Source organism: Phascolarctos cinereus, unplaced genomic scaffold (genome assembly GCF_003287225.1).
Source record: "Phascolarctos cinereus isolate Bilbo 61053 unplaced genomic scaffold, phaCin_HiC Scaffold_9;HRSCAF=440, whole genome shotgun sequence".
Classification (NCBI taxonomy): Eukaryota; Metazoa; Chordata; class Mammalia; order Diprotodontia; family Phascolarctidae; genus Phascolarctos; species Phascolarctos cinereus.
The window spans coordinates 57,619,633-57,634,199 of NW_027556402.1; positions in this window are offsets into that span (position 1 = coordinate 57,619,633).

The following is a 14,567-nucleotide window of genomic DNA, read 5'->3' on the forward strand; positions in this document are numbered from 1 at the left end:
TTGGTTGGTAACAAATGGTGGGTACCAGCCAATGTTCCCCCATCATTTTTGGATACAGCTTGTGCTTGGTTCCAGTCAACTTTCTCCTTGGGACCCCCTCGAGGCAGGGACAGCTCTATGCCCTTTGCCAGAAGGAAGTAGTTTCAGAAGCTAAGAACTTTGCCCCTTACCCCAAAAGAATTTGGGTCCCATTTGTTTGAGGGGGGGAATGATGGGCTTGGAATCTGGACCCCAGAAAGGAAAATGCTGGCCTTTCCCACATGGCCAAATCTCTGGCATTCTCCTGAGGCTATAATCCCATCAACTGGCCTTTCTTTGTGGCTACACCCAATCTCCCCTGCATTGTCTTACCTCCCTATGTCCCATTTCCCACTCTTAATCTTAGCTAGGCTCCATTTTCCCTTGACCATGTGGTCCAGGTCCCAGGAGTTCTGTTCACCACAGCTCACTGGCCACTCCCATCCAGTTCCTCCTTAGGCCCCTCCTCTAGTCACCCCAAACTACTTGGCCACTCCTAGATCTCTCCCACAGTTTTTCCATATATAAGGTCCAGCTTGTCTCCATTAAGATTCTCAGATTCCTAGAATTTAGCCACTGCTCTGATTCTTAGAATCTAGCCAATATCTCACTGACTCTCAGATTCCTCAAGAGTCTGGCTAATATGGCAGATCCTTAATAAACCTTGTCTTTGGCTGAAAGAAGGCTTGGGTCAAATTCTTTTGGGCATGACTCACATGTCATGATCATGGGGTTTGAGCACCCATAACCTCTAATCCTCATCAGTCACAGAATCATGGAATTAGAGGCAGCAAGAAAAGTGTAACAAGGCTATGTGTGCCTGAAAGTGACTGAAGCCCAGCAGGTTTGTGGGAGTCACTCATGCATCATAATTCCCATTAGAAAATTATTTAGGTGATATTTGATAACAGTTTTCTTCCCTTGTCCATCTCCAAATCCACACTTGTGAAGTAAAATCTATCTTACCAGGATAGGAAATTTAGGATGAGAAAGAGGTAAGAGAAGGAGGGAAGGACTAATAGAAAGGAAGGCTGATTGGGAGAGGTGGAAGTCAGAAGCAAAATGCTTTTGAGAATGGACAGGATAAAAGGAGAGTAAAAGTAGGACAAATGGGAAAAATAGGATGGAGGGAAATTGGTAATCATTGCAAATGATTTTACAGCAAATTTCTCTAATAAAGGCTTGATTTCTCAAAAAATATAGAAAACTGAGTTAAATTCATACAAGTTAGGAACATTTTTCAATTGACAAATGGTCAAAGGATATGAACAGGCAATTTTCAGATAAGGTAAACAAAGTTATCTCCAGTTACAGGAGAAATGCTCTACATCTCTATTGATTAAGGAAATGCACATTAAAACAATATTGAGCAACCACCACATACGTATCAGATTGGCTAATATGACAGAAAAGAAAAATGGCAAATGTTAGAAAGAATGGGGGGAAATTAAAACACTAATATACTGTTGATGAAATTGTATACTGATTCACTCATCTAGACAGCAATTTGGAACTGTGACCAAAAGACTATAAAACCATACATATTCTGTGACCAAATAGCACTAGTATGGTAGTATCCCAAAGAGATTAAAAAAAGGGAAAGAACCTACATGTTATATGTGTGTGCATAAATACACACATGCACACACATACAATAGTGTATTGTATATTGTACTTATATGTGTATAATTGAGAAAAATATTTTAATTAATTCATTTTTAGTTTTCAACAATGACTTCCATAAGCTTTTGAGTTTTAACTTTTCTTCCCCTACCTCCCCAAGAGGTCATGCAATGTGATATAGGCTCTACATATACATTCCTATTAAACATATTTTTACATTAGTTATGTTGTAAAGACTAATTAGAACCAATAGGAGGAACCACAAGAAAGAAGAAACAAAAAAAAAAACAGAAGGGGGAAAAAGAGCAAATAATATGCTTCAATCTGGATTCAAACTCCATAGTTCTTTCTCTGGATGTGGATAGCATTTTCCATTGTGAGACTTTTGGAGATGTCTTAGTTCCTTGCATTGTTGAAAAGAGCTAATTCTATCAAAGTTATTCACCATATAACATGGCTGTTACTGTGTGCAAATTTCTTCCTTGTTCTACTCACTTCACTCCGCATTAATCCATGCAAGTCTTTCCAGGTTTTTCTGAAATTTGTTTGCCCGAAATTTCTCATAGTGCAATAATATTTCTTTACATTCACATATCACAACTTGTTCAGTCATTTCCCAATTGATGGCCATCCCCTCAAATTACAATTCCCTTTGGGATATAGCCCTAGAAAAGCTATTGCTGGGTCAAAGGGTATTCACATTTTTATAGCCCTTTGGCATAGTTCCAAATTGTTCTACAAAATGGTTGGATCAGTTCACAACTCCAACAATGCACTAGTGTTCCAATTTCCCCATATCTTCTCCAGCATTCATTATTTTCCAGCTTTTTCATGTTATCCAATCTGATAGATGTGATGTGATACTTCAGAGCTGTTTTGGGCAAATGGAAATAAGTTTTGTAAAAAATTTAAAAAATAAGAGGTTCTGTAAAAACTTTACTGAACAAAATCTTTTAATAATTAGAACTAAGCAAATGGAAGGTAATGACTCTATGACACATCAAGAAACAATAATGTAAAATCAAAGAAATTATAAAAAATTAAGTAAATATGAAACAGCTCATTGACAACACAAGTAACCTGGAAAATATATTGAGGAGTGGCAATTGAAGAATTAATGTACTACCTGAAATCGATACTATAAGAAAGAACCTACACATCATATTTTGAGAAACTGTAAAGGAAAATTGCCCAGGTATCTTTGAACAAGAGGCTGAAATAGAAATTGAAAGTATCCACCAATCATCAACTGAAAGATGTGACACAATGTAAACCCCTGGGGATATTATAAACAAATTTCAAAGCTCTCAGGTCAAAGAGACAGTAGTTCAAGTGACCAGAACTAAACAATTTAAATACTATAAAGCAAAGCTCATACAAGATTTAGCAGTTTTCATGTTAAAGGAACAGAAAACTTAAAATAAAACATTCTGCAAGGCAAAAGAGCTAGGATTGCAACTAAAAATAACTTCCCCAATAAAAGTGAATATAATCCTTGGAGGGAAAATGGAAATTCAGTAAAATAGAAGACTTACAAATATTCTTAATGAAAAGACCAGAGCTGAATAAAAATGTTTACTTCCAATTACATGACTCAAGAAAATCATAAAAAGGTAAACATTAAAGAGAAACCATGAAAAAATCTCAAAAAGGTTAAACTTTGCCTTTTACAAGAAAAGAAGATGCCAATTTTTTTTTTATCATTTTTAGAGCAGTTAGAAGGATTCTACATGGAAAGATTTTTCCTGAGTGAATCAATTGTGCTGAGATAATATTAACAAAAAATAGACAGGTGATAAAGAGGGATCTCTTGGGAGAAGGGGAAAGGGATAGGAAGAGTGGTGAAAATTATCTTACATAAAAAGTACAGAAGGAAGAGTTTTTAGAAAGAAAGGGAAATGGTAGGGGAATGGTCAATGGTTGAATGTCACTCACATCTAAAATGGTTTAAAGAAGGTGAAATGAGATATAGAAAATCAATTGGTAATAGAAATCTATTTTGGCCATCAAGGACATAGGATATAGAAGGAGATAAGAGAAAGGAGTGGTGACAAAAGGGAGGGCAGATAAAAGTGTGCAATGGTCAGAAGAAAGACAAGCTCTAAAGGAAGGAGAGGACAAAAAAAAGAATAAGATAAATAGAAGAAAATAAGATGGAGGGAAATGCACAGTTATTAACCATAAATGGGAATGTGAATAGGATGAGCTCACCCATAAAACTGTAGCAGATAGCAGAATGGATTGGAAACTTTAATCCACCATATGTTCCTTATGAGAAACACATTTGAAAGAGGGAGATATACACAAGTCAAAATAAGGGGCTGACACAGAAACTATTTTACTTCAGCTGAAGTTAAAAGGCAAAAGTTAGTACCCATGATGTCAGACAAAACAAAAGCAAAATATAGGCTTAAGTAAAAGGAAAATGTGGGAAATTAAATCTTACTAAAAGCAACCATAGACAATAAACTAATATTGACACTAAGCATACATGCACCAAAAGGCATAACATCCAAATTTTAAGAAGAGTTGACTGTAAAGCTGGGCTGGTAGAAGACATCAACTTTCCCTACTCTGAGCTAGATAAATCCAACAATGAAATGAAAAATAACAAATTCAAAGAAATGAATAGAATTTTAATGAAATTAAATATGATGGACTTCTAAAGAAAAATCAATGGGAAGAGAAAGGAGTATACTTTTATTCAGCTGTGCATAGCATCTTCATGAAAATTGAACATATATTAAGACAGAAACACTTCACAAACAAATATAGAAAAGAGAAATATTAAATACATCTTTTTCAGATCATAATGAAATAAAAATTGATTAATAAAGAATCATAGAGGCATAGATTAAAAATTAATTAGAAACCAAATAAGCTAATCCTAAAGAAGGAGTTGAATCAAAGAACAAAGCATTAAAACAACTAATTATTTCATTATAGAAAATGACACAATGAAATAACATTTGTGGAATGTAGTCAAGGTAGTACTTATGGAATATATATATATATATATATATATATATACACACACACACATTATATATATATATATATGCACATACACATATATATATACACATGCACATACATACACATATATATGCATGTGTATATGTATATGTTTATATATTTGCATGTATGTATGCATATGTTGTTTATGTGTGTGTATATAATAAATCTATACATATTGTGCATGTATGTGAATACATGTGTGTGAGTGTATATATATATATGTGCATCAATATGTACATCAATGAAAGCAAGAGCAGATTAATGAATTCAGTTTGATATTATAAAAGCTAGAAAAAGAACGAATTAAAAATCTTCAAATAAACATCAAAATGAAAGTCCTGAAAATCAAAGGTAAGATTAATAAAGTTGAAAGTAACAAAATAATTGAACTAATAAACAAAATTAGGAGCTGGTTTCATGAAAAAACACCAAAAATAAATAGATTATTGGTTAAATTGGTTTGTAAAAGAAGAAAACTAAATTGCTAGTGAAGATGAAATTTAAGCAATTATTAAGAATTATCTTTTCAGTTATAAGCCAGAAAAACTAAGTGAAATGGCTAAATAGTTAGAAAATATAAATTGCCCAGAATGACAGAAGAGAAAATGGAATGCGTAAATGACCGTATCTTAGGGAAAAAAAAATTATGAAGTCATAAATGACTATCTCAAGAAAAAAACTCCAGGACCAGATGAATGTACAAGTGACTTCCACCAAAAGTTTAAAGAACAACTAATTTCAATATTATATAAACTATTTATAAAAAAGAAAGAGTCCTTCCAAATACCTCTTATGAGATGAATATGACTTTGATACCTAAATCAGGGAGAGCAAAAACTAAGAAAGAAAAGTATAGACCAATTTCTTTAAAGAATATCAATCATATACTATAATCACATGAGATTTATACCAGGAATGAAGGGCTGGTTCAATATTAATAAAGCTATCAGCATAATTGACCACATCAATAATAAAAACAAAAAAAATGATTACCTCTGTAGACACAAAAAAAGCCTTTGACAAAATACCATACCCACTCCTATTAAAAAAAAAACAACAATAAAGAGCATAAGAACAAATTGAGACGTCTTTAAATGATGAGTAGTGTTTATCTAAAACTAAGAGGAAGAATAATCTGTAATGGGGATAAACTTGAAGTCTTCCTAATAAAACACACAATGAAATAATAATGTCCATTAAAATCACTATTGTTCAATATTGTACTAGAAATACTAGCTACAACAATAAAACAAGAAAAAAAAGAAATTGAAGGAATTAGAATAAGCAATAAGAAACAAAATTACAACTCTTTGCAAATGGTATGAGGACTAATTAGAAAACCCTAGAGAATCAATTAAAATTAAATTAAATAATTAACTTCAGCAAAGTTATAGTATATAACACAAACACGAATAAATCATCAACATGCTATTAACAAAACCTGGCAGAAAGGAAAAGAAAAATTCCATTTAAAATAACTCTACAATATAAAGTACTTGAGAATGTTTGTCAAGACAAATCCAGAAATTAGATGAACACCATTATAGACACTTTTCACTTAAATAAAAACAGATCAAAACAATTTGAAAAAATGGTAATAACTCATGGGCAGGCCAAGCAAATACAAAAAAAAAAGATTCTTCTATATAAGTTAATTTACTTATTCAGTTACATGCCAATCAAGCTACCAAAGAATTAGTTTATAGAGGTAGAAAAAAAAATGTGGAGGAAGGTCACCTAGCAGTTCCAGATTTCAAACTACATTACAAAGTGGTAACAATCAAAACAATCTGATACTGGCTAAGAAATAGAGTAGTGGATCAATGGAACATATTAGGTGGATAATACAAAGTAGAAAATGATCATAATAATCTATTATTTGATAAAACCATATATTCAAGCTTTTGTAAAAAAACCTCACTATTTTTAAAAACTTATTGAGAAAGTCAGAAAGCAATTTAGTAGAAAGTATGGATTTACTGACATACCACACCTCATACCAAGATAAGGTCAAAATGGGTAAATGGTTTAAACATAAAGGGTGATAATATAACTAAATTAGGAGAACATGGAAAATGTCCTTGTCAGCTTTATGGATGAGGGAGGGTTTTATAAGTGAAAAATGAGAAAACATTATGTGGAGTAAAATAGATTATTTTTGATTAGATGAAATTAAAAAGACTTTTCACAAACAAAACTAATGTAGCAAAAATTCAAAGTGAAATTAGGCATTGGTGGGGATTTACAACTTTCTCTGATAAATGGCTCATATTTCAAAAAATGCAAAGAACTAAGCCAGATTTGTAAATAGAAAGTCCATTTTACAATTGACAAATTGTATGATAATGCAGTTTGCAGGAAAAAAAAACAAAGCTATCAATAGTCACATAAAAATGATTTAAATCACTAGTGATTAGAGAAATAAAAAATAAAACAACTGTGAAACACCACCTCATACACTGCAGACACAAAAGGAAAGTGACAAATCTTGGTTGAGAAATGGAAAAATTAGAACATTAATTCAATGCTGGTGGAGGTCTGAACTAAACTAACCTTCTGGAGAAAAATTTAAAACCAAGGCTGAAGATCTATAAGACCTTGCATACCCTTTGACCCAGCAATACAACTACTAGATTTGTATTCCAAAGAGATCAAAGAAAGAGAAAAAAAGAAATTATCTGTTCAAAAATAGTTATAGCTGCTCTTATTGTGGTAGCAAAGTATTAGAAATCAAGAGGATGTTCATCAGTTGGATAATGGCTGAACAAATTGTGATATATAATTGTAATGGGATAGTATCGTGATTTTAAAAATGATAAGCAGAATAGTTTAAGAAAAAGAAAGCTGGGAAGACGTATAAACTCAAGCAAAGTGAAGTGAGAAGAACCTGGAGAATATTCTATAAAGTAACAGCAATATTATAATGACAATCAACTGTAAAAGACTTATTTCTAATCAAGACGATGATACTAAACAATTCAAAATGAAAGTGGTGAATACTTTTTTCACTTCATTTTTATTATTTTATTTTGTTTATTTTTATTTCATAATATGGCTTATCAAGGAAATGAGTTTTGCATGACTTCATATACATTACTAATAGCAAATTATCTGCCTTCTCAAAGAGGAGGGAGGGGGCAGTAAGGAAGGGGAGAATTTCAAACTCATGTTTTTGAAAATGTTAAAATTTAACTAAATTAATACATTAAAATAAATTAAATAATGACAGAAGAAATATAATAAATTATTTTAAAATATTAAATAAATGTAATATATGCTCAAATGTACACAAATATATAATTTTTCATTGCACATGAGGAAACACTGACCTCCTGGAAGTCTCATTATGTAATTTGTGAGGTATTTCATACACTATTTTAGTGGTTTAGCAATTAAGATTTATGTACTGTATTTTACATCAGAGATTATTCTTGTTTGTAGTGGGAAGACTGTGGGCATTTTTGGAAGTAAAAAGACCAGAATCATCTCTAGTGATGTTTATGGATTGGACAGCTCAAACTATGTCATCTTTCTACAACCTCAATCATTCTTGAATATTTTTGAACAAATGGAATAATTAGCATTAACAGGAGAAAAAATCACTTAAGCATAACCTGTTGAGTTTACATAGAAAGATTAGAGAAAATGACTCACTAATTTCCCTGATGATGGCGGGATGAAGATTTGAGTGACCTAGTGGGCATTATTTTATAGTACTACTTTGCAAATATCCTTTCTTTTATCACATCTGATACTATGGCTCACCTTAGTGACATTATCCTTTTTATTCACGGGGGCTAGTATAATAAGAGTAATCAGAAATATAGACGTAGAGGCACTGAAAAGAGAGAGGAAGAAAATAGCGAATTTGTAAAAGGTATAGATATTTTTATCCTGAAGCTGCTGCCCGTGTCCTTACTTGCAGAGTTTATTAACTGATATATCTCTGTGATTGGGAGATAAATCTCTGACAATACATTTAATTCATATATTATATGGTCAGTTCATGATACAACAGTGAATTTCAAATGTTTTAATAATCTAGTGACATTTTTGGAAGAAAAAAAGTGCTTTTGATAATAAAATGCTCCCAAACTTAAGTTCACTTTATTATAATCAAGGATAAAATGAGACCAAAAGAGCAGAAAGAATGGGAAAAAAAGGACTGAATTTCACTAGATTAAGCTTTGGGTGAGAGTCAGAATTGTTAAATTGGAAAAAAAAAGGGTTACAGTAATAAAAAGGCCATAAAAGGGGAATGAAAAATGTTCGAAAAGACATGCCGAAGGGTTCTGAATTGTGTCAAACTAAAAATACACTAAAAGCAGCAGAAAGCCAAGTGGGTGAATAAAGAAGTACAAAATTATATCAAAGAAATACAAAATTATGTCAATGGTTATAGTATGAAATATGTATAAAGTACAGTAGAAGGCATTAAGGAATGTCACCTTAGGTAAATATTAAAATCATAGATTCATAGGCCTGGGAGGACATTTTAGAGGTTATCTAATATATCTCCTTGCCTTTGGGCAAGTTCACTGGGAAGAGAAGAAAATCTATCTTATTTTTAACATCATCTAAATTTCACAACCTCAGAGAGTGAAATATGGACTTTCACGTCCTATAAAAGATGTTGTGGACTAGTTTGAATAGTTGCTATGGGACAGAACCATAAAATAAGCTAGAAATGGTAGGTATTTCTATATATATAAAATGACCCCTTGCCCACTCTTCATAGAATGTGAAATCAGGAAAATGGAAAGGAAAAAGAAAAGAATGGAATTGAACTTGATATTGGTTAAGTGTACTCCATAGTGGCACTAAGGGTTTGATAAATACTTTAGTATTTTAGATGTATCTAAATCTGCATTACTTGAAAATGAGGATAAAACACATGGAAAGAAGGATACAATTAAATTTTTATGATACTTTTCATTACTAATAAGTTACTTATATCACAATCTTCTCATTTTCCATTGGTTTAGGTGAATTGAACTGCATTAATTCTTTTAATCTGCTAGTTTACACACTAATGAAGCTGATTAGTATCACTGTGAGTCAAAAACTTTTTCTGGAACCCTCCTTTTATTTTACTCTTCAGCTTTATTTTCCACATATCTATCCCCCCTTATGTTGTAAGGTCCATGAATTCAAGTACTTTCTTTTTCAACTTAATATTATTTTTCCAATTACATGTAAAGGCGAGTTTTAGCATCCATTTTTATAAGATTTTCAGTTCCCAATTTTAATCCCTCCCTTCTTCCTCACTTATTCCTAAAATTGTAGGCAATTTGATATAGGTCAGACATGTGCTATCATGTAAAACGCATTTCTATATTATTCACAGTTGTGAAAGAAAAAACAGATCAAAAGGATAAAAACCAAAAAATACAATAAAATAAATTTAAAACAAAAGTATGTCTTGATCTGCATTCAGAGTTCATTGGTTTTTTGTTTTGTTCTGTTTTTTGCTTTTGTTTTTGTTTTTTAATCTGGATGTCGATAGCAGTTTCTTCCGTGAGCCCTTTGTACTTGTGTTAGATCATTATATTGCTGAGATGAGCTGAGTCATTTAGAGTTCATCTAGAGTTCATCATCACACACTGTTTTCCTGGTTCTGCTCATTTTCTTCTGTATCTGTTTTTACAAGTCTCTCCAGGTTCTTCTGTAATCTGCTGTTTCATCGTTTTTTACTGCACCGTAGCATTCCATTACATTAATAACCCATAGATTGTTCAGTCATTCACCATTTGATGGATATCCCCTCAGTTTTCAAAATTTTGCTATAATGAAAAGGGCTGCTAAAAATATCTTTGTACATGTATGGGTTTTTTTGGTCTTTTTTTTAACTTTCTGGGATATAGACCTAGCAGTGGTAGTGCTGGACCAAAGGCATGGACAGTTTGGTTGCCCTTTGGGCATAATTCCAAATTTCTCTCCAGAATGGTTGGATCAGTTCACAACTCCACCAACAATGAATTATTATGCAAATTTTCCCACATCCTCTCCAACACTAATCATTTTCCTTTTTAGTCATATTGGCCCTCTCAAAGGTGTGAGGTGATAATTCAGAGATGTGGTTTTTTTTGTTGTTTTTCAGTCAAAGACAAGAATTATTAGAACATCCTCCATATTGACCAGACCCTTAAGGAATTAGAAGATTAGTGAGCTATTGGCTAGACTGTAAAAATCTGAGTATCTTAATGGAGACAAGATGGACATTATATGCTGGAAGTAGGAGTGGCCAAGTAAACTATAGGTAATACAACCTGGACCAAGTGGCCAAGAGAGAATGGAGCCTAGATAGGATTAAGGGTGGGAAATGGCCTGGGGCCATAGGGAGATAAGACAATGGAGGGATAGGCTAGATCAAGGGTAACAGAGAATTGGCAGGTTGAGCTGAGTCACAATGAAAAGCCAATTCATGGAATTATGGTCTCAGGGGAAGGCCAGAGACTTCCTTGATCAAGTGGGAGAATTCAAAGAGAATCCCTTAGACAAATGGGATTCAAATTATTTTTGGGTTAAACTGCAAAGATCTCAGCTTAGGCCCATACCTCATTGTTCCCCCCTCAAACAAATGGGACCCAAATTCTTTTGGGTTAAGGGTTGAAGGTCTCAGTTTCTGAAACTGCTTCTTGCTGGTAAAGGGCACAGAGCTGTCTCTGCCACTTTGAGTCTTGTTCAAGGGGTCAGACTTCAGGTTCAGTGGGCTAGAAAATCTTGGACTCAGCTGGAGGTTGGTAGCCTGGGCAATCATCTGGAAGTTGATGGCTAGGACTTGGAGAAGGCAAACCAGCCAAGGAGGTTAAACAAACAACAACCAGACAGCCACAAAAGGAGTATATAAAAAAGACAATTTCCCTGGAGGGAATTAAAGATGACTATGGCAAGGTAAAAACAGAAGGAAAAGAGCATGTATAATTTCACCTCTTTTTATCCACTTGTCTAGGGGAAGGGCTGGAGCCTTTCCAAACAGTAGCCTGAGGTTCTCCAAAGATTCACAGGTATATTCAAGAGTCACTGGATACAAGTTAGGCAAATCTGACAGACTTGTTGGATGGTTTCTCCTAGCTTACTGCCAGTCAAATGGCTTTCAAATAGAATGGTTGTTGTGGCCACTGACCACAGGTATGTAGCTACAGAGTCTGTTTTGAAAAATAAGCAACTGGTCTGGGGTCAGGTCCTAAGGACTGATTCCCAAAGTCTGCCCTCTCCTTTCATCAGCATACAGCGTGATTTTTTTTTCCCCTAGATTTGCTAGAACTAAGGCTGGAGTAGTAGTCAATTTAGTTTTCAATGTCTCAAGCACTTTAGCTTGGTTGGGGCCCCACTTTTGAGGTAATTGTTCAAGGCCTTCAGTAAAGCCATAAAAAGCTTAGCAATAACACAGAATTTAGGGATGGGGGGGACAACAGTTGGGGTGGCATGAATAGCTTGCCCAGGAATTCCCTGATCCCAAACAATTAGCTCAACTGTCTCCCACACTTCTGGGGGAACATGAGGAGATCTGGTGCACAGAGGGAAGAGGGAGATAGGAGGCTTAACTGAGGTTGACTTCCCAACTTCACCATCAAGTTCCTACCTAATAAGAGGGCAGGGCAAGAGGAGAGAATAAGGAAGGAGTATTTAAAACAACAGATCCTCAAATAGGCAGAAGAAAATGTATGTCTAGAGACATCCCTCAGTTTTCTCTTCAGTGCCCAAGACCAGACAGGTTATGGGGCAGGTAGGACGAGAGTAACTGGTTAAAACACAGAATGTAGCCAAGATAAAGTGGGTAACCTTACCTTTGGCCTTGATTTTTGCCCAGAGATCTAACAAGAGATGGAAAAGAAATAATGCTAAAAAGCCCCAGGTTCCCCTGTCATTCCCAGTCTTGAGAAGACTAGAGGATGGGATACTGGGAGGTGACTCCACCACTTTTCCAACCTTGGTCTCAATCATTCCTTCAATGTCCCTCCTAGTCAAACATCTTGGGCATGGTCGCAGAGGCATCAATTGTAAGGGTTCCTTCTTGGGGGGGGGTTTGCCGTGGAGAGGCATTCCTTGGACCACTGGACCTTCCTGTGCCCCTCACTGTCTGAGTTGACAGGCTTCCACTGAGGGGGCACCCCAGCGGGGCACTCCTTGAACCAGTGACCCTTTTGGTGGCATTGAAAGCAAGTTTTCCCACTGCAGAAGTTGCTATGAACACCCTTGGGTCTTTTCCTGGCCATGACAGGATCCAAGAATTGAGCACGTTCTGTGTCTCCAGATTTTTTATTTGTTTTATTTCCTCTGCTGCTACTATTTTTCTGTTGTTAAAACTCAAAAGGCCATCTCCAGTAAATGGGGTCCCAATGTCATTTTCTGTAATTTACTCCTAAATCTGGTGCAGACTGATTAATTAAATACAGGATCTAAATTTCTATATTTTTTAACAGCTTCTACTAACATGTCTTGATGAAGGGCAGGATTTTCCTTTTTTTCCTGAGTAATTTCCTTAATTTTTTGAGAATTTACTTGCTTTTGAAATGCAGTTCTTAGGCCTTCTAGCAGGCAAATTACCATATAGTTTCTCTTTCCCCAATCCTCACTCTTCTTTTTTTTTTTAATTTTATTAATTTATGTTGATTTGTCAGCAATCACATATGCTTTTAAGTTGAAATTTTTCTCCCCTTCCTCCCCCACCCTCCAAGAGGCACACAATCTGATATAAGCTTTACATTTACATACCTATTAAACATATTTTCACATTAGTGAAGTTGTAAGTAAAAATTAAAACCAATAGGAGGAACCATCAGAAAGATGAAACAAAACTCAACAGAAGGTAAAAATAAGTAATAGCGATTTGACTTCCATAGTTCTTTCTTTGGATATGGACAGCATTTTCCATCCCGAGGCCTCTGGAGATGTCTTAGATCCTTTTAATGCTGAGAAGAGTTCAGTTTAAAAATATTAGTCATGCATAACGTGGCTGTTAATGTGTACAAAGTCCTCTTGGTTCTGCTCACTTCACTCAGCAGCGGGCCATGTAAGTCTTTCCAGGTTTTTCTGAAGTCAGCATGTTCATCATTTCTTATAGCACAATAGTATTCCATTACATTCATATACCACAACTTGCTCAGCCATTCCCCAATTGATGGGCATCCTCTCAATTTCCAATTCTTTGCCACCACAAAAAGAGCTGCTATGAATATTTTTGTACATGTGGGTCCTTTTCCCATTTTTGATCTCTTTGGGATATAGCCCTAGAAGTGCTATTGCTGGATCAAAGGGTATGCACATTTTTGTAGCCCTTTGGGCATAGTTCCAAATTGTTCTCCAAAATGGTTGGATCATTTCACAACTCCACCAACAATGTATTAGTGTTCCAATTTTCCCACATCTTCTCCAACATTTATCATTTTCCTGTTTTGTCATGTTGGCCAATCTGATAGGTGTGATGTGGTACCTCAGAGTTGTTTTGATTTGCATTTCTCTAATCAATAACGATTTAGAGCATTTTTTCATATGACTATAGATGGCTTTAATTTCTTCATCTGAGAACTGTCTGTTCATATCCTTTGACCATTTATCAATTGGGGAATGGCTTGTGTTCTTATAAATTTGTCTTAATTCTCTATATATTTTAGAAATGAGGCCTTTATCAGAGAGACTGGTTGTAAAAATTCTTTCCCAATTTTCTACCTTCCTTCTAATCTTAGTTGCATTGGCTTTGTTTGTGCAAAAACTTTTCAATTTAATGTAATCAAAATTATCCATTTTGCTTTTCATAATGTTCTCTATCTCCTGTTTGGTCATGAATTCTTCTGTTCTCCATAGATCTGATAGGTAAACTATTCCTTGTTCTCCCAGTTTACTTATGGTATCAGCCTTTATATCTAAGTCATGAACCCATTTTGACTTTATTTTGGTATATGGTG